At 42.2% G+C, this 21,016-nt stretch overlaps 1 protein-coding gene across 3 annotated transcripts in view; it reads left to right on the top strand.

Moving 5' to 3' along the window:
• MIC1 (MIC class I antigen) overlaps positions 1-21,016 on the top strand; it is a 67,857-nt gene that overhangs the window by 31,262 nt on the left and 15,579 nt on the right. The window contains exons 1-3 of one of the 3 annotated variants that reach the window (XR_013415971.1): positions 19,442-19,456; positions 19,598-19,659; positions 19,861-20,015. The gene's annotated coding sequence lies outside the window, so the exon portion shown is untranslated. Of the gene's footprint in view, positions 1-19,441; positions 19,457-19,597; positions 19,660-19,794; positions 20,016-21,016 lie in introns of those variants that run through there. The other 2 variants (XR_013415972.1, XM_077998229.1) reach the window with 2 other exon arrangements.

Genomic DNA, 21,016 nt, shown 5'->3' with positions numbered 1-21,016 from the left:
GCTTCCTCCCCTCAAACATTAGACTCCAGGTTCTTCCGTTTTAGGAATCAGGCTGGCTCTCCTTGCTCCTCAGCTTGCAGACAGCCTATTATGTGACCCTGTGATTGTGTAAGTTAGTACTTCATATGCATATATATATAATATATATTATATATAATACATTATAATATATATTATTCTGTTAGCATTAAGTACTAACATAATATATATAAAATAATTTATATATTAAGTACTAACTTACTATATATGTGTATATATATTCTGTTAGTTCTGTCCCTCTAGAGAACCCTGACTAATACAGATTTTGGTATCAGGAGTGGTTCTAAAGGAACAGAATATTAAGGATGGAGTTCTTTCATTGGTTTGGGGGTTTCTGGAGTTGGTTGCTTAATATGATTAGACCCAAAAATGCTAAGGACTCTACTTCTAATAGTATGGAGAACATTGATAGTCCCTGGCATGAACTGTTTAGAGAGTTATGCAAAATAAATGCATTTGACACTCCTGATTCCCCACTCCTGAGAGGCAAGTTTAGTGACTCTAAACCTAATACCTTTGACCATATGTAGAGAACCAGGGAACATAATAAAGCTGGTTGGTTTCTCCCAAGTTCAGTGATAAAAGTTCACTTGGACAAAGTGATGAAAGAAGATGATTAACTAGGGATTCTGTCTCCCAGCTTCAGAAGCAGATACTGAGCCTCAAATCTGCTAAGATTGCCCCATGAGTGAAAGTCTTATCTCCTGTAGAGAAAAAGCTGAAATTATGGAAAGACAGACACAAGCTTTTCTCATGTGAGTGGCTGACCTGCAATAAAAGATGCATGCACAACCTCACCACGTGTCTACTGTTAAAGTGAGGGCATTGATCAGAAAAGAATGAGACCTTGCAACTTGGAATGGGGATATGTGGGAGGATCCTAATGAAGCTGGGGACACTGAGTGTGTAAACTATGATGAAACTTTTTTGCTAGAAGAATCAGCTTCTCCATCCCCAGTACAGGCAACATCCCCTCCCCAGCCCATGCTGCCATCAGCCTTTCCACCTTTGTCTGAGAAGACAAACCCTGCACTGCCTGAGGCAACAGTGATGGCCTGCCCTGAGGCAGTTGCCAGGCAAGATAATGTTGATTCTCCTCAGGAGCTGCCCCTAACACCTCTGTTTGCTTCTAGACCTATAACTAGACTAAAGTCCTGGCAGGCCCCTAGAGGTGAGGTTGAGAGTGTGACCCATGAGGAAGTGTACTACATTCGAAAAGAACTGTTTCAGTTTTCTAATTTATATCAATAGAAATGTGGAGAACAGGCATGGGAATGGATATTACAGGTGTGGGATAATGGTGGAAGGAACATAGAGTTAGATAAGGCTGAATTTATTGATTTGGGCCTAGTAAGTAAGGACTCTGCTTTTAATGTTGCAACTCAGGGAGTTAAAAAAGGTTTTAATAGTTTATTTGCTTGGTTAGCTGAAATATGGATTAAAAGATGGCCCACTGTGAGCAAGCTGGAAATGCCTGATCTCCTTTGGTTTAATGTAGAGGAAGGAATCCAAAAGCTTAGGGAGATTGGGATGGTGCAGTGGATTAGTCACTTTAGACCTACTCATCCCAGCTAGGAAGGTCCAGAAGATATACCCTTGACCAATGCCTTGTGAAATAGGTTTGTGAGGGCAGCACCTGCATCTTTGAAGAGCCCTGTAATTGCTCTTCTCTGTATGTCAGAGCTAACAGTGGGAATCACAGTCACTCAACTACAAAATTTAAATACAATGGGAATAATTGGATCCCGAGGTGGTAGGGGCCAAGTGGCAGCACTCAACCATCAAAGGCAAGGTGAGTGTAGCTACCGTAATGGATAGCAGAGGCAAAGTGGCAATCAGAATAGTCTGGCTCATGTAGAGCTCTGGCATTGGTTAATTAATCATGGTGTTCCTAGGAGTTAAATTGATAGGAAGCCTACTTCATTCCTAATTAATTTATACAAGCAGAAAATTTCTATGTGCAATGGACAAAAGACTAATTTGAAGTACAAAAACAAAGAATCATGGCCCCTCGGTCAATTTCCAGACTTGAGCCAGTTTACAGACCCAGAACCCCTTGAATGAAAGGGAGGCTGGGTCCCCTTGAAGAAGGACCCCACTACATTACTGACAATTTATGCAGTGAATCTTCTTCCATCCTTCTGCGAGGAGACCTCCAGCCTTTTCCCAGGGTTAACTGTGCACTGGGGAGAGGAAAATGATCAGATATTTCAGGGACTACTGGACACTGGCTCTGAGGTGATGTTGATTCCAGGGGACCCAAAATGTCATTGTGGCCCTCCAGTTAAAGTAGGAGCTTACGGAGGTCAGGTAATTAATGGAGTTTTAGCTCAGTTCTGACTTACAGTGGGTACAATGAATCCCCAGACTCATCCTGTGGTCATTTCCCCACTATCAGAATGCATAATTGGCATAGAAATAGTTAGCAGCTGGCAGAACCCCCACATTGGCATGCTGACTGGTAGAGTGAGGGATATTATAGTGGGATAGGCCACACGGAAGCCATTGGAACTGTCTTTACCTGGAAAAATAGTAAATCAACAACAATATCACATCCCTGGAGGGATTGCAGAGATTAGTGCTACCATCAAGAACTTGAAAGACCCAGGGGTGGTGATTCCCACCACATCCCCATTCAACTCTCCCAATTGACCTGTGCAGAAGACAGACAGATCTTGGAGAATGACAGTGGATTATCATAAGCTTAACCAAGTGGTGACAACTCCAATTGCAGCTGCTGTACCAGATGTGGTTTCATTGCTTGAGCAAATTAACACATCTCCTTGTACCTGGTATGCAGCCTTTGACTTGGCAAATGCCTTCTTCTCCATTCCTGTCCATAAGGCTCATAAGAAGAAATCTGCCTTCAGCTGGCAAGGCCAGCAATATGCGTTTACTATCCTACCTCAGGGGTATATCAACAATCCAGCTTCGTGTCATAATCTGGTTCAAAGAAACCTTGATCACTTTTCGCTTCTGCAAGATATCACACTGGTCCATTACCTTGATGACATTATGCTGATTGGATCTGGTTAGCAAAAAGTAGCAAACACACTGGACTTATTGATGAAACATTTGCATGCCAGAGGATGGGAAATAGATCTGACTAAAATTCAGGGACCTTCTACCTCGATAAAATTCTAGGGCTCCAATGGTGTGGGACCTGTCAAGATATTCCTTCTAAGGTAAAGAATAAGTTCCTGTATTTGGCCCCTCCTACAACCAAGAAAGAGGCACAATGCCTAGTGGGCCGATTTGGATTTTGGAGGCAACACATTCTTCATTTGGGTATGTTACTCTGGCCCATTTATCAAGTGACGTGAAAGGCTGCCAGTTTTGGGTAGGGTCCAGAACAGGAGAAGGCTCTACAACAGGTCCAGGCTGCTGTGCTCTGCCCTTGTGCTATATGACCCAGCAGGTCCAGTGGTGCTTGAGGTGTCAGTGGCAGATAGGGATGCTGTTTGGAGCCTCCGGCAGGCCCCCATAGGTGAATCACAGCAGAGGTCTCCAGGATTTTGGAGCAAGGCCCTGCCATCTTCTGCAGATAACTACTCTCCTTTTGAGAGACACCTCTTGGCCTGTAACTGGGCTTTGGTAGAAACTGAACATTTGACTATGGGTCATCAAGTCACCATGCAACTGAACTGCCTATCACGAACTGGATGCTTTGTGACCCATCTAGCCATAAAGTGGGTCATGCACAGCAGCATTCCATCATCAAATGGAAGTGGCATATACATGATCAGGCTCAAGCAGATCCTGAAGGCACAAGTAAGGTACATGAGGAAGTGGCTCAGATGCCCAGGGTCTCCACTCCTGCCACCCTGCTTTCTCTTCCTCAGCCTGCACCGATGGCCTCATGAAGAGTTCCCTATGATCAGTTGACAGAGGAACAGAAGAATAGAGCCTGGTTCACAAATTGTTCTGCACGATATGGAGGCATCACCCAAAAGTGGACAGCTGCAGCACTACAGCCCCTTTCTAGGACATCCCTGAAGGACAGCAGTGAAGGGAAATCTTCCCAGTGGGAAGAACTTTGAGCAGTTCACCTGGTTGTGCACTATGCATGGAAAAAGAAATGGCCAGATGTGGGATTATATGCTGATTCATGGGCTGTAGCTGATGTTTTGGCTGGAGGGCCAGGGACTTGGAAGAAGCATGATTGGAGAATTGATGGCAAAGATATTTGGGGAAGAGGTTTGTGGATGGACTTCTCTGACTGGTCAAAACCCACCGAGGTATTTGTATCCCATGTGAGTGCTCACCAATGGGTGATCTAAGCAGAGGAGGATTTTAATAATCAAATAGGATGACCCATTCTGTGGACACTCAGCATGTTTTCTCAGCCACTCCTGTCATCACCCAATGGGCCCATGAACAAAGTGGCTACGGCAGCAGGGATGGAGGGTATACATGGGCTCAGCAACACAGACTTTCACCCACCAAGGCTGACCTCACTACAGCCACTTCTGAGTGAGTGCCCAATTTGCCAACAGCAAAGACCAACACTGAGCCCTCAATATGACACCATTCCTTGGGCGATCAGCCAGCTACCTGGTGACAGGTGGATTATTGGACTTCTTCCATCATGGAAAGGGCAGAGGTTTGTTTTCACTGGAATAGACACTTACTCTGGATATGGGTTTGCCTATCCTGCATGCCATGCTTCTGCCAAGACTACCATCATGGAGTCACAGAATGCCTTGTCCACCATCATGGTATTCCACACAGCATTGCCTCTAACCAAGGCACTCACTTTATGGCTAAAGAAGTGCAGCAGTAGGCTCATGCTCATGGAATTCACTGGTCTTACCATGTTTCCCATCATCCTGAAGCAGCTGGATTGATAGAATGGTGGAATGACCTTTTGAAGTTACAATTACAATGCCAACTAGATAACAATACTTTATAGGGATGAGGCAAAGTTATCAGGAAGGCTGTGTATGCTCTGAGTCAGTGTCCAATATATGGTAGCGTTTCTCCCATAGCCAGAATTTATGAGTATAGGAATCAAGGATTGGAAGTGGCACCACTCAACATCACCCCTAGTGATCCACTAGCAAAATTTCTGCTTCCTGTTCCCACAACATTACATTCTGCTGGCCTAGAGGTCTTAGTTCCAGAAGGAAGAACACTGCCACCAGGAGACACAATATCGATTTCATTAAACTGGAAGTTAAGATTGCCATCTGCATACTTTGGGCTCCTCCTATATTTAAGTCAACAGGCTATGAAGGGAGTTACAGTGTTGGCTGGGGTGATCGACCCGGACTATCAAGATGAAATCAGTCTACTACTCCACAACAGAGGTAAGGAAGAGTATGCATGGAAGATCCATTAGGATGTCTCTTAGTATTACCATGCCCTGTAATTAGGGTCAATGGGAAACTACAACAGCCCAATCTAGGCAGGACTACAAATGGCCCAGATCACTCAGGAATGAAGGTTTGGGTCACTCTCCACCAGGAAAAAGTTCACAACCTGCTGAGGTGCTTGCTGAAGGCAAAGGGAATAGAGAATGGGTAGTAGAAGAAGGTAGTCATCAATACCAGCTATGCCCACACGACCACCTGCAGAAACAGGGACTGTAATTGTCATGAATATTGCCTCCTTTTTCTAAAATCATGTTTGTGCATGTATACACTTGGACTAAGAAAATACCTTTATTTTATTTCCTTTGCCTTTATCATGTGACTTAGGATTTATTGACTTCATGTCATCATTTCAGTTTTATTAACTTTATGTAATAGTATTTGGGTTGGGGATTGGTGTGTTTCTAGTTGTATGAAGGATCATTGTATTATGTTAGGTGTAATTACGACCTTATTATTGTCTTTGTTTGAAGATTATATATGATCTCAGGAGAAGAGTATGGGTTCAAGTTGACAAGGGGTAGACTTGTAATGGTTAATACTCAGTGTCAGCTTGATGAGATTGAATGATACAAAGTGTTAATCCTGGGTGTGTCTGTAAGGGTATTGCCAAAAAAGATTAACATTTGAGACAGTGGGCCAGGGAAGGCAGATCCATTCTTAATCTGGTAGGCATTATCTAATCAGCTGCCAGCAAATATAAAGCAAGAAGAAAAACTTGAAAAGGAGAGAGACTGGCCTACCCTCCCAGCCTACATCTTTCTCCCGTGCTGGATGCTTCCTGCCCTCGAGCATCAGATTCCAAGTTCTTCAGTTTTGAGACTCGAATTGGCTCTCCTTTCTCCTCAGCTTGCAGAGAGCCTATTGTGTGACCTCGTGATTGTGTAAGTTAACACTTAATAAACTCCTATATATACATATGCATACACATATGTATATGTGCTATTAGTTCTGTTCCTCTAGAGAACCCTAATATATGTATCTATTGAGATAACAATATTATTTTTGTTTTTCATTCTGTTTATGTGATGTATCACATTTATTGACTTGCATATGTTAAACCATCCCTGCATCCCTCGTATGAAACCCACTTGATCATGGTGTATTATCTTTTTGATATGCTGTTGGATGGATTAACCAGTATTCTGTTGAGAATTTTTGCATCTAAGTTTATCAGGGATATTGGTGTGTAGTTTTCTTTTTTGGTTATGTCGTTTCCTGCTTTTGGTGTTAGAGTGATACTGGCTTCATAGAATAATTTAGGGAGGATTCCCTCTTTTTCTTTTGAAATAGTTTCAGTAAGATTGGTACCAATTCTTCTTTGAATGTCTGATAGAATTCAGCTGTGAATTCATCCGGTCCTGGACTTTTTTTGGTTGACAATTTTTTTTATTTCTCTTTCAATCTTGCTACTTGTTATTGGTCTGTTCAGTTTCTGTTTTTTCCTGATTTAATCTGGAGGATTGTATATTTCCAGGAATTTATCAATCTATTCTAAATTGTCTAGTTTGTGTGTGTAAGGGTATTCATGGTAGCCTTGAATGACCTTTTTTATTTCTGTGGTATCAGTTGTAATATATCCTGTTTCATTTCTACTTTAGCTCATTTGGGTCTTTTCTTAGTTAATTTCACTAATGGTCTATCAATTGCTTATCTTTTCAAAGAACCAGCTTTGTTTCATTTATCATTTTTTCATGTTTCAATTTTACTTAGTTCTGCTCAGATCTTTGTTATTTCATTTCTTTTGCTGGGTTTAAGTTTGGTTTGTTCTTGTTTCTCTAGTTCCTTGAGGTTTGACCTTAGATTGTCTTTTTGTGCTCTTTCAGACATTTTCACATAGGCATTTAATGCTATGGGCTTTCATTTTAGTACTGCTTTTGCTGTATTCCAGGGTTTTGATAGGTTATGTCACTGTTACCATTCAGTTCAAAGAATTTTTAAATTTCCATCTTGATTTTATTGTTGACCCAAAGATCGTTGAAGAGCAGATTATTTAACTTCCATGTATTCACACAGTTTTGAGGGTTCCTTTCCAGTTTCAGTCCATTGTGGTCTGAGAGAGGACTTGATATAATTTTGATTTTCTTAAATTTATTGAGACTTATTTTGTGACCTATCATATGGTCTATCTTGGAGAATGTTCCATGTGATAATGACAAAAAGGTATACTCTGCAGTTGTTAGGTAGAATGTTCTGTAAGTATCTGTTAAGTCCATTTGTTCTAGGGTGTAGTTTAAGTCCATTGTGTCTTTGTTGACTTTCTTGAGGACCTGTCTAGTACCATCAGTGAAGTATTGAAGTCCCCCACTATTATTGTGTTGCCACCTGTCTCATTTATTAGCTCTAGTAATAATTGTTTTATAAATTTGGAACCCCTAGTGTTAGGTGCATATATGTTAAGGGTTGTGATACTTTCCTGTTAGACTAATCCCTTTATCATTATATAGTGTTCCTCTTTGTCTTTTTTTTAAAACTGTTGTTACTTTAAAGGCTGTCTTGTCTGATATAACAATAGCTACTTCTGCTCACCTTTGGCTTCCATTTGCATGGAATAGTTCCACCCCTTTACCTTCAGTTTATGTGAGTTCTTATGTGTTAGGCATTCTCTTGAAGACAGCAGATACTTGATTGGTGGATTTTTACCAATTCTGCCAATCTGTATCTTTTAAGTGGAGCATTTAGATTATTGACATTCAACATTAGCGTTGAGATGTGAGGTACTATTTTATTCATCATGTAGGCTGTTGCCTTAATACCTTGTTTTTTCCATTTCTTAGTGTTGTTGAAGAGTGATGGCTAAATCTAAATGTATCCAGCATAATTCACCTACACTTAGTTTTCTAGATAATTGAGTTGGATGGCCCCATTTTAGTAGTGATAAACATGAAACTCTAAACCCAATAACATCTTGGAGAGATGATTTGTTTTTTTCCTATAGGAAATGTCTCAAACTGCTTTCTAGACAGCCTCACAAAACATCTAGAATGTATAAATCCGACTTTCATAATGCATTAATGATATGCTTTGGCTGTGTTCCCACCCAAATCTCATCTTGAATTGTAGTTCCCATAATTCCCATGTGTCATGGGAGAAATGTGGCAGGAGGTAATTTGAATTATGGGGGCAGATCCCCCATGCTGTTCTCATGATAGTGAGTGATTCACATGAGATCTGATGCTTTTACAAGCATCTGACATTTCCCGATTGCACTCATTCTCTCTCCTGCTGCCACGTGACAAGGTGCCTTCTGCCTTGATTATAAGTTTCCTAAGGCCTCCCCAGCAATGTGGAATTGTAAGTCAATTAAACATCTCTTGTTTATAAATTACCCAGCCTCGGGTATTTCTTCATAGCAGTGTGAGAATGGACTAATACAGTAAATTGGTACCAGGAGTGGGGTGCTACTATGAAGATACCCAGGAATGTGGAAGTGACTTTAGAACTGGGTAACAAGCAGAGGTTGAGACAAGTTAGAGGGCTCAGAAGAAGACATGAAATGTGGGAAAATTTGGAACTTCCTAGAGACTTGGAGGGCTCTGAAGACAGGAAGATATGGGAAAGCTTGAAACTTCCTAAAGACTTGTAGAATGGTTTTGACCAAAATGCCGATAGTAATATGGACAATGAAGTCCAGGCTGAGGTGGCCTCCGATGGAGATGAGAAACTTGTTGGGAGCAGAAATAAAGGTGATTTATGCTTTAGCAATGAGACTGGCAGCATTTTGCTCCTGCCCTAGAGATACGTGGAACTTTGAACTTGAAAGAGATGATTTAGTGTATCTGCCAGAAGAAATTTCTAAGCAGCAAAGTGTTCAAGAGGAAGCAGAGAATAAAAGTTTGAAAAATTTGCATCTTGATGATGCAACAGAAAATAAAAACCCATTTTCTGGAGAGAAATTCAAGTCCGCTGTAGAAATTTGCATCAGTAAGGGGGAGCTCAATGTTAATCACCAAGACAATGGGGAAAATGTCTCCAGGGAATGTCAGAAACCTTCACAGCAACCTCTCCCATCACAAGCTCAGAGGCCACCCTTAAGTGAAAAAAATCAACCACAGAAGATGACATTATAATAGGCTTACTACAGTAGCGGAAGGTGCTAAGTGTTTCTCATCATTGGTGCCTTTGTTAAAATGGGGAGGGTTTACTGAGTGAGTGGGCAGTGGGTGGTGGTGGTGACAACCACATTCTCTCACTGTGGCCTAACACTTTTGAGGCAAGTTTCCATTTCTCCATTAGATATGTCTTCTCCACATGCAGAAAACGTAGTCTCATAGCTTCCCTATTGGGTGCCAGACTGTTGGCATTTCATTTTTTTTATATTTTTTTTATTTTTATTTTTATTTTTTGAGACGGAGTCTTGTTCTGTCGCCCAAGCTGGAGTGCAGCGGCCAGATCTCAGCTCACTGCAAGCTCCACCTCTAGGGTTTAGGCCATTCTCCTGCCTCAGCCTCCCGAGTAGCTGGGACTACAGGCACCCACCACCTCGCCTGGCTAGTTTTTTGTATTTTTTAGTAGAGACGGGATTTTACCGTGTTAGCCAGGATGGTCTCGATCTCCTGACCTTGTGATCCACCCGTCTCGGCCTCCCAAAGTGCTGGGATTACAGGCTTGAGCCACCACGCCTGGCCTCATTATTTTTTTAATCAGAGACATGAATATCCTTTTTCTTAGTTGATTTCTAGGACTTCAAGGTTTTTTTTGGGAAGAAGTTACTTGAGGAGGCTCCTTGGTGGACCACGGGGTCCCTCCTAGGGATTTATTTGGTGCCCCTGGTGTGGGTGACTATCTCCCTGAGTCCCAAAAGACAGCACATTCTGCTGGGTACCCAGGGATAGGGACAGATGCTAACAGCTCCATCTTACAAGTGCAACATGAAATTTAAGGTCAGGGAATCTCTTAACTTTTCTTTCTTGAAGGACCTCACATTTAGCTTCTTGACTCAAAATCATTTTGTGGATTTGAACAGGTTTCCTCTGCAGTGTACTGTCTGTAGGGGAATACACTGAAAACACAGTTCATTTTCAGATACTCAATGGGATTGAAAAGTTGAATTGTTTGCTTGCTTGCAGTGAGCACAGAGGAATTTGCTGTCCCATGCCACTGGGACATTTTTAGGAGCACCATCCTCTTCCAGAGGGCTTGAGTAAGGTCAGTGAGGAATTAACATGCAGTATATTGGCAGCTCCAGGATTCAGCAGGGAGACACACATGTCTTTCTGATGTGTGAAGTTCTGAGGGCATTTTACAAAGTACTTGTTCACTGAGCAGGTGTTTCCACTACTTGCAATAAGTCAGTGGATATGGAAACCACTTTTCCATCTATCAACCACAGATGAGAAGATGAACATGAAGTGCTCTGAAAGAAAGCAGAAAAGGCCCTTTCCATGAATTTTCCTAATTTTTAGAATTATCTTAAACAACACGCCTGAAGTTACAACCACATTCTTTTCTAGCAGCTTCACTTCTAAATGAGAAAATCATCGAAAGGGTATTTAGTACTCAAGTGGTTGACACAGGATAAATGCTGAAAATCAGTGCTCGATTCGAAGATAGTGATGTTCCAGAATGTTGGAGTCTCTCAGGTGTCAGTAGGGAGGTGGGCCGGGGACTTTTCCCAGTAACCAGAAGGAAGAGCCTCAGGGAGATGAGGATGTCTCACAGCCAGGGAAGGGACGGTAAAGGGCCCCATGTGAGTGCATCACAGGGATCTGTTCCTGTTTAGATGCCAATGCTCAGTACCCAGTGCAGAACATGGCAAGACTTCAGCAAATACATCAGTCAGCTGGATGAAGGAGGGCAGGTGTGAGCCAGCAAAAAAAATGCTTGTGATTTTATTGGAGCATGAATTTAAAAGTGTTGATGTGACCGGGCGCAGTGGCTCACGCCTGTAATCCCAGCACTTTGGGAGGCCGAGGAGGGTAGATCACGAGGTCAGGAGATCGAGACCACAGTGAAACCCCATCTCTACTAAAACTACAAAAAATTAGCCGGGCACAGTGGCAGGCACCTGTAGTCCAGCTACTCGGGAGGCTGAGGCAGGAGAATGGCGTGAACCCAGGAGGCGGAGCTTGCAGTGAGCAGAGATCGCGCCACTGCACTCCAGCCTGGGTGACAGAGCAAGACTCCGTCTCAAAAAAAAAAAAAAAGAGTGAAGTATTTGTTCAGGGATAGACAAACAGAAAAAATTATTAAAATACAGTCCTCTGTATTTTCTTCTAGGAGTTTTATAATTTAACCCTTACATGTATGTCTCTAATCCATTTTGTGTTGATTTATGCATATGCTGTGAGGTAGGGTTTCAGTTTTTTTTTTTTTTCTTTTGCAGACACAGTGTCTGTGTCACCCAGGCTAGAATGCAGTGGGGCAATCAGAGCTCATGGTAGCCTTGAACTCCTGGGTCCAAGCAATTCTCCTGTCTCAGCCTCTCAAAATGCTGAGATTGCAGGTGGAGTCACCACTTCCAGCTCCCCAACTTCATCCTCTAGAATGTGGACATCCAGGTGTCCCAGTTTCATTAGATGAAGAGTGTATAGTTTAACACATTGAGTTGTATTAACACCTTTACTGGGGTTCTTTACATATAATTTCTTCATGTGTCTCTGAGCTGTTGTCTAGTACCCTTTCATTTTAATCTGAATGACTCACATTAGTATTTCTTATAGGAAAAATCTACTGGCAATGGAATCTCTCAGTTAGCTGTTAATTAACTGGAAATATCTCAATTTCTCCTTCATTTATTTTAACTTATTAATTGTGATAAAATGCCCATAACATAAAATTTACCATCTTAACCATTTGTAGTGGTAGTGTTCAGTAGTGCTAAGAACATTCACACTGTTTTGCAAACCAATCTCCAGAACTCTTTTCATCTTGTAAAACTGCATATTTTCATTTTTGAAGAATAAGTTTTCTGGATATAGAACTCTTGGTTGACAGCTTTCTTTTTGTAGCACTTTAAACATGTCATACCACTCTGACTTTCCTCGGTGTTTTCTGGTATGAAATTGGCTGTTAATCTCAATGAGGATCCCTTGTACATGATGCATTATTTGTCACCTGCTGCTGTCCAAGTTCTCTCTGCCTCTATTTCAACAGTTTGGTTATAACGTATCTTGGTTTGGATGTCTTTGAGTTCATTCCACTTGGAGTTCATTCATTGAAGTTCTTGAATGTGTAGATTCACAGATTTTTATCAAGTTTGGCAAGGTTTCACCTCTTATGTTACCCTGCCAGGACCAGCTCAGTCAGGGAGACCCTAACCCAGCAACGCTAGAGGAATTAAAGACACACACAAAGAAATATAGAGGTGTGAAGTGGGAAATCAGGGGTCTCACAGCCTTCAGAGCTGAGAGCCCCAAACAGAGATTTACCCACGGATTTATTAACAGCAAACTCATCATTAGCATTGTTTCTATAGATATTAAATTAACTAAAAGTATCCCTATGGGAAACGAAGGGATGGGCCAAATTAAAGGAATAGGTCGGGCTAGTTAACTGCAGCAGGAGCATGTCGTTAAGGCACAGATCGCTCATGCTATTGTTTGTGGCTTCAGAATGCCTTTAAGCGGTTTTCCACCCTGGGCAGGCCAGGTGTTCCTTGCCCTCATTCCGGTAAACTCACAACCTTCCAGTGTGGGCGTTAGAGCCATTATGAACATGTTACGGTGCTGCAGAGATTTTGTTTATGACCAGTTTTGGGGCCAGTTTATTGCCAGATTTTGGGGGGCTTGCTCCCAACGTTACCCCATATTTTTACTGTCTCTTTCTATCTCTCCTCTACTTTGGGAACTCCCATTATGCATCTGTCAGTCCACTTGATGCTGTAGAGAGGTGTCATAGCCTCTGATCATTTTGCTTTATTTTTTTTTCTTCCTGCTCTTCAGATTACATAATCTTAATTGGCCTATCTTCAATTTGCTGGTTCTTCTGCCCGCTAAACTCTGCATATATTAGTAAGCATGATGGTGTCCCACAAGTCCCTTAGGCTCTGTTCACTAATTTTTTATCCTTTTTTTCATTTGTATTCCTCACAGTCTACAATTTAAGATGACTTGGCTTCAAGTTTGCTGATTCTTTCTTCTATCTGTTCAAGTCTGCTATCGAACATCTCTAATGAATTTTTTTCAGTAATACTTTTCCCTTCTAGAATTGCAGTTTCCTTATTATATTTGTAATGACAGTCTTTATTTTGTGAGATATTGTTCTTCTGGTTCATATATGTGTGTGTATATATATATAGTATATATAGTCCATGGTCTTTTTTATTTATTTGAGCATATTTAAAACTATTGGTTTAAAGTCTTTGTCTAGTAAATCTAATGACTTGGCTTCCTTAGGGACAGCTTCTGCTGATGTATTTTTTTCTGTGAATGGGCCATTTTCTTAAACTTCTAAATACCTCAAGAATTTTTGTTGAAAACTGAACACTTTGAATACAACAATCTAGTAACTCTGGATACTATATTCTTTCCACTCCCCAGAGTTTCTTGTTGCCACTTGTGGATGGAGTTGTTTCTTAGTGACTTTTCTACACTATTTTTTAAGCTTTTTCTTTGTCATGTGTGACCACTAAAATCTATTCTATTAGCTTCATGGTCAGCCAGTGATTTTACAGAAGTTTCCTTAAACAGCTGGAGCCAAAAAATAAATAAATAATGCCTCCCAGACTTTGCAGATGGACTCTGAGTTGGGATACTCCTTCGACACTTAACCAGGCAGTTTAGACGTCCACCTTAACCTTCATTGGCTGCTTACTTGGAGGCTAAAGATCACCCATAGGTAAAAGCCTAAGGTCATCTCAGGTCTTTTTAAAGAATGTGTTTGGCCCTGGCCGTGTATGTGGCATTCTGATTTCCTCAGTATATGTGGGATATTTTGAAAGCCATATTGCCTTATGTATCTCCATCTCCAGCCTCTACCTTCCTAGGCTTTTCAGTCTGTCTGCTATTAACCCATTCGTCATTCCATGCCCCAGGCATCTGTGACTAGTATTTGCCTTTAAATGCTTTTGACAAACATAGCTATGGAGACCATTCCAATCTTAATAAAGTTCCAAGAGGAGTGAAGCAAAGACCAGCCTCTAAGCTGATCTTTTTGGGGGCTATCATACATGTCAAAGGACACAAACACAATTATTTGAAAAGAAAGTTCATTTTGCCTCTTCTGGCATCAGGAAACTACACCAGGAATGTGGGCCACCATCCCCATGGCTGCCTCATAGCTGAGGGTGTAGGGTTGGGAGTGAGTAGGTGGCTAAGGAATAGTGGCACCATGCTCTCTTACTAAAATCTAGAGTTCCTTTTTCATTAAGCACTACTTCGGTTGTTGTAAAAAAAAAAAAAAAAATTTATAGGCTCCAGAGTACAGAAAAACTTAATTTTGTTATTTTTTTCCAGATTAACAGTTGCTTTAGTGGGGGAGTGTGTTTTTGGAGTTCTCTACCATTTTTGGTGAAGGCATTACAATTGTCTTTTAATAAGATTTAAAAATTATGAAAAAGTCTTACATGCTTACCATTTCTGGTGCTCTTCATTACATATTTGCATTTGGTATCATCCTTTTTGCCTGAAGGACTGAACTACTTATTACAGTTCATGTCTCCTGGTTATGTATTTTTTCACTCCCTATAAGTCTAAAATCCCCGTATTTTTTGATAGATATCTTTAGAGTCCGTTAAGTAGCTTGATGTAATCATTACACATGGTATATATATATCAGTATATCACACAGTACCTCATGAATGTATTATTATTTGTCAATTAAAATTATACATATATACATATATGTTTTTAAAAGTTTTTTTTTCTGGAAATAGAATCTAGTTTGACAGCATTTTCCTTTCAGAACTTTAGAGATGTTGGTTGTCTGTCTCCTCATTTGCATTGTTTCCAATGAAATAACTACGGTCATCTTTATTACTATTCTTACGTTTTGTGTTTTTTGTTTTTTGTGTTTGTTTTCTGCTTTTTCAATTTTCTCTCCTCTGGTTTTGAACAAATACATGTTACTATCACTCACAACCATAAAGTGAACTTGGGAAACAATCTGTAGGGAGAGTTTGTTGATGATTGGTTTTTCATGAAAATTTTCAGAATAAATTTTCAGAAACAATTGTTTATTCCTTGTTTTACAAAGGCGAATTTCCTTAGAATATTATTGTATTGAAGAATGTCACAAATAATTTTGTCACCTGGACCTGGTGCCCAGATAGGTGGTCAAGCATTATTCTGGATGATTTTTTTAGGATGTTTCTTGGATATGATTAACATATAAATTGCTATACTTTGAGTAAAGTAGATTGACCTCTATAATGTGGACAGGCTTCATTCAGTTCATTGAAGGTGTAAATTGAACGAAATACTGATCTTCCCCAAGCAAGATGGAATTCTGTCCTGGGATTTGAACTGCAGTATCAGTCACCTGACCCATAAAGAGCTGGTTGGTTTGTGTATAGCATTTGTAAGATGAATGGACAACACCCCGTTTGGAAGTCCACCCCTTTGATCAAAGAAGATAAAAACAGAACAGCTCTTGTGGACTGAATTGCAGGGTGTTTTCTTAGCAGTGATGGAAGAATTGAACAATGATAAAAGCTACCATGTTTTAGTTTTTACTGACTTATAGGCAGTGACTGATGGACTGGCCATATAATTAATTAAGAAAGCAACGGAAAACTGGCCTATGAAAAGAATGCCCATATGAGACACAGTCCTATGGAAATCACTATGGTAATTTGAGGGGTGCATTAACATAAGACATGTTGATGCCTGATATAGATTGGATGTTGTCCCCATCCAAATCTCATGTCAAGATGTAATTCCCCATGTTGGAGTTGGGGTCTGGCAGGAGGTGACTCGATCATAGGGTGATTTCTCATGAATGGTTTAGTATCATCCCCTCAGTGCTATTCAATACCCATCAGAATAACTCCCCTCCAGGTTTGGAAGGTGATTGAAATCAACAAGCATTTATCTCTAAGTGCTTGCCAGGTGCACCTGTAATTCCAGCTATGAGAGTGTCTGAGGCAGAAGGATATCTTGAGTACAGGCATTTGAGTTCAGCCTGAGAAATATTTGAGTCTAGCCTGGGAAACATATCAAGACCACATCTCAAAAAAATTTACGTTTGCTTGTGAAGATCACTGGGGTCTATGAAATAAGTAGACACTGGGGCTGCAGCCATCCAGAGATAGGCTGAATCAAGACATATTCCTCTTGCATCCCCGACCTCACAGGCACATAACACTCATAAGAACTGTTCTTTTTAACAAGACTGGGTGCAGTGGCTCACACCTGTAATCCCAGCACTTTGGGAGGCCAAGGCGGATGGATCACTTGAGGTCAGGAGTTTGAGACCAGCCTGGCCAACACGGCGAAACCCTGTCTCAACTAAAACTACAGCAATTAGCCAGGCATAGTGGTGTGTGCCTGTAATTCCAGCTACTCAGAAAACTGAGGCAGGGGAAAAGCTTGAACCTGGGAGGTAGAGGCTGCAGTGAGCCAAGATGGCGCCCCTATTCTCCACCCTGGGTGACAGAACAAGACTCTGTCTCAAAAGAAGGAAAAAAAGTATTCTCTTTAACAAGAAAAGAGACAGAGACAAACAGAGACAAGAAAAAAACATGAATGGCAGGTATTGCCACCATGTGGACCACTGAGCCACATTACACCAGGAAACACATTTGCCCACAATGTTCAACAATGGTCAAAGAAATTTCTTCCTCAGAAGAAGAGTTTCAGAGAGAATTAAAATAGTTGAAACACTGAGTGTATAAATCAGGAGTAGGGAGACATAAGCATGAAGGGCGGGCTTACACACCTTCATGAGTGTGCTCACACTTGATATGAGTGTGGACAAAGGAGTGTCCCCACTAGAGAGTGTCCTCTTTTTCCCTGCTGGATCGGGGAAAGGTGCTGGTGTGACTCCACATACAATCCTTCCCAAGGCCGGAAGACACTAGATTGATGACTATACTTTACCTCAACTTGCTTTTCTCATACCCGACGCGGTGGTCTCAGGACTAGGGATGCAAATAAAAGTCCAGAAACAGGAATTATTCCTAAGCAAGAATTTGTTAACATCTTTAAAAACCATTATGCAAGACTTCCTAAGGGCCTGGAGAAGTAGACATGCCTTCACTGCATCTGGCAAAGTTGGAGCTAACATTGAATGAAACTGTATTGCCTGGAAGCCAGATAGCCAACCAGTTCTCTGCCTGCATAACCCTAACCTCTGTGAACTGAAATGGACTGATGGAAGACACTCACTGTTAATAGCACGTATAGCTCCCTGCAGGCAAGGCCAGCACAGCAGGAGAATCTAATGTCCCTTCCAAAACGAGAAATATTTGGTATAAATGCAGAAGAGGAAGAATAGTAGCTGAGGTGAAATGAATGAATAAAAGGGGTATGTAATGAGGAAAATCCAATATAACATGAACTCCTCAAAAGAGGTATAAACGAATGATGAATTGTCTTTTATCTCATTTTTACCAGGTGTCTGCAAGGTTGCAGCCATATGTTGCTGAGACCATTGCTATTTTTGAACGGCAATGGGCTAATTGATAATGACTAAACAGGACTCTGGTAATGCACCAGTATATTTTTACTGTTATGATTCTTCTGCTATAGGAGATCTGTGGTTAGCCAAGCAAAGGGGCTCACATTTGTAATTTCACCACTTTGAGAGGCCATGGTAGGAAGATTGCTTTTGAGGCCAAGAGTTTGAGAACGGCCTGGGGCACATAATGAGACTGCATTTCTACAAAATATTTAAAAACTAGTCAGGCATGGTGGTGTGCACCTGTAGTGCCAGCTACTCAGGAGACTGAGGCGGAAGGATCACTTGAGTCCAAGAATTTGAGGTTACAGTGAGCTATGATTGTGCCACTGCATTCTACCCTGGGCAACAGAGCAAGACGTTGTCTCTAAAATAAAATAATAAATAAATAAATAGAAATTATAAGAAGAGATAATGTGGTTAAAGGCAGGAAGTGATCTGTGGTCCAATAAATATATTTGATCTTTGCTCCTGTTCCCTGACAGGCAGGTCCTAAAACGCTTGCAGTCCCCTCAGTGATAAGCATGACTTTAATATGGCAATGAGATGACTATGGGGTGAGGGGCTCCTAGATAGCTTCAGGATGGGGGCTGCTTGCCAGAAACACCAGCTGTGATTAGAGGATTGGAACTTTCACTGCCATCCCCATCCTCTGGGAAAGAAAAGGGGGCTGGAAGTTGAGCTCAGTCATCAATGGCCAATGATTTAATCAATCTTGCCTACACAATGAAAATTCCATAGATACCTCTAGACAGTGGGTTTTGGAGAGCTTCCCAATTGGTGAGCACATCCACATGTCCACGTGCTGGGAGGATGGTGCACCCCATCTCCATAGAGACAGAGGCTTCTGTGCTTATCTCTTTCTATAAGGCAGATATCGCTGTTTCTAGGAGGGAACTAGAGTGGACTGTGGATTCTTTCTCTGAGTCAAATAAAAATGTAGAGTCAGAAAATTCAGACACTTTGTACTCCTCATGGGACACTCCAGCAGCACTCACGTGACCATCCTGAGAATGGACGGGACACCTGGGGTGGGGAAGGGAGCACAGAACCCAGACATCAGCCTGGACACAGGCACCTGGGATAATCTCCTATTCCTTGGAAAGTTCTAGTCTCTGAGGGGGGAACAGCGACTTCTGGTCCTGACCTGAGTGGAGGCCGAGGGACTCAGAAGAGCGGGAATCAGACCCCCCCACACACTGAGTGTGAGGAAGAGAACAAGGCCTGAGAGAAAAAGTCACAGTGCCCAAGGCTGCTGCAGGGGTCAAAGGGGACTGCTGATCAGTATTCCAGGGATTTGCTCCAGATTAATCTGAGTCATGGAAAAACTGCCTTTCTTTTGTTCCTAAACAAATACCTGCAAAGACAAAAGACTACATAAATAAATCCCCAGGTGCACAACTTTTTCAGATTTAAAGAAAAAATAACCCTTGTCTTTGCACCTCCATTCCCAGGATAAGCTCACTCTCTGGCATCAAGCTTCCTGGGTGAGTTCTCTTCTAGAAGAGTCCAAGGGGACAGGCAAGGAGTGGGAGGCAGGAAGTCCAGTTCAGGGAGGGGGATTCTGGGATGAAAAGTGACGGGAGACGGACTGAGCCCATGCCGAGGGTTTTTCCCTGGTTTCTCAGATAGCTCCGGGGCCAAGATTCGGGAAGACATCGAGACAGAGCCTTTGATATAAAAGAAGCGGGTAAGAGCCAAGTCCCAGGGCCCGGGGACTTGGCTTTCTGGGTTTCAGGCCCCGAGGGCGGTGTCTGGGGTGGGGCGGCTCAGCCTTGGGACCCAACTCCCCTTTCTCTCCCCTAACTTTCCCAACCTGTGTCAGGTCCTTTTTCCTGGATACTCATGACGCGGCCCCAGTTCTCACTTCCATTGGGTGTCGGGTTCCTAGATCAGCCAATCAGCGTCGCCGTGGTTCCTGGTTTTAAAGTCCTCGCCGGCCCACCGGGACTCATTCTCCCCAGACGCCAACCTTAAGGTTCATGGCGACCCGAACGCTCTTCCTGCTGCTCTCGGGGGTCCTGGCCCTGACCCAGATCTGCGCAGGTGAGTGCGGGGTTGGGAGGGAAACGGCCTCTGCGGGAAGGAGCGAGGGGCCCGACCGGCGGGGTAAATCTGCACATATATTTAATTACAGATTACAATTACAATCAAGGCAGAAATGATCTTATTTTTACATTTTTACACAAATGATTCTCCATCAAGAGATGGAGATACAAGAGATCAAGGCAGAGAGGGGACCTTGTGCTGTAGCTGTCACAAAAAACAGCATTTGGCCTAAGGCTATGTTAATAAAGCTATTGCCTTTAGAATAGGGAGGTCCTCTAAAGTGATCATTCATTCAGCTGACCTTTGTTGTCTGACAGACGTAGGACAGAGTGGTTCTGCATCTGGGGAACATAAATGAAGTAAACTCAGAAAAATCTTTGGCCTTGTGGAGCATGTGTTCCAGTGGAAAGAGGCAGACGATAGATACACTATAAGCAGATTAAGGAAAGAAAGTGCTGGAAGGTAGAAAAGTGTTGTGGGGAGGTGATCCCCCTCAGTTTTATGGCAGGGTTGGAATGTTTCTGGGGGAGGTGAGTTTCTCTTGGGGCAGACATCTTCCCGGCCAGCCGGAGGGGCGTTTTCTCGAAGCTAGCATGTCTCTGGTCCAGGAGGACTTTGGAATGTTTCTGGTTGAAGATGTTATTTGTGGCTTATGGTCGTGCTGACCTTAGCCGTTAGGCTGATGCCCTTTGGATTTAGGCGGTTTTTTATTAAGGTGAACTTTAGAATGAGGGGCTTATCAGAGATGGTGATGCTCCTGCTCTGTCACGGAGTGTGTTATTTCTTCACATAAAACACTCCAGTAGGCCAGGCGCAGTGGCTTACGCCTGTAATCCCAGCACTTTGGGAGGCCGAGGCGGGCGGATCACGAGGTCAGGAGATCGAGACCATCCTGGTGAACACGGTGAAACCCCGTCTCTACTAAAAATACAAAAAAAATTAGCCGGGCGTGGTCGCGGGCACCTGTAGTCCCAGCTACTCAGGAGGCGGAGGCAGCA

The sequence above is a fragment of the Macaca mulatta genome, chromosome 4 (genome assembly GCF_049350105.2).
Source record: "Macaca mulatta isolate MMU2019108-1 chromosome 4, T2T-MMU8v2.0, whole genome shotgun sequence".
Lineage (NCBI taxonomy): Eukaryota > Metazoa > Chordata > Mammalia > Primates > Cercopithecidae > Macaca > Macaca mulatta.
This window is presented reverse-complemented; position numbering and strand designations above follow the sequence as displayed.